The following is a 447-nucleotide window of genomic DNA, read 5'->3' on the forward strand; positions in this document are numbered from 1 at the left end:
CCCTGTGAGGACATCATCACGGCTGGGAGGAAGTGACCGCACGTCACTCCTCCCAGCATACTGAGAGCCCGCGCGGGAGGAAACAGAAAGGAGGAGGGAGTCCGAGTGGGAACTCTGACTCCCATCAGGCTGAGCCACCACTGGACCCAGTGTATGTATGTCTGTGTATGTGTGTATGTATGTCTGTGTCTCTGTATGTGTGTATGTCTGTGTCTCTGTATGTGTGTATGTATGTCTGTGTCTGTGTATATGTATGTCTGTGTCTGTGTCTCTGTATGTGTGTATGTCTGTGTCTCTGTATGTGTGTATGTATGTCTGTGTATGTATATGTGTGTATGTATGTCTGTGTCTCTGTATGTGTGTATGTATGTCTGTGTCTGTGTCTCTGTATGTGTGTATGTCTGTGTCTCTGTATGTATGTGTGTATGTATGTCTGCGTCTGTGTCT

This window comes from Pelobates fuscus, chromosome 7 (assembly GCF_036172605.1).
Source record: "Pelobates fuscus isolate aPelFus1 chromosome 7, aPelFus1.pri, whole genome shotgun sequence".
Classification (NCBI taxonomy): Eukaryota; Metazoa; Chordata; class Amphibia; order Anura; family Pelobatidae; genus Pelobates; species Pelobates fuscus.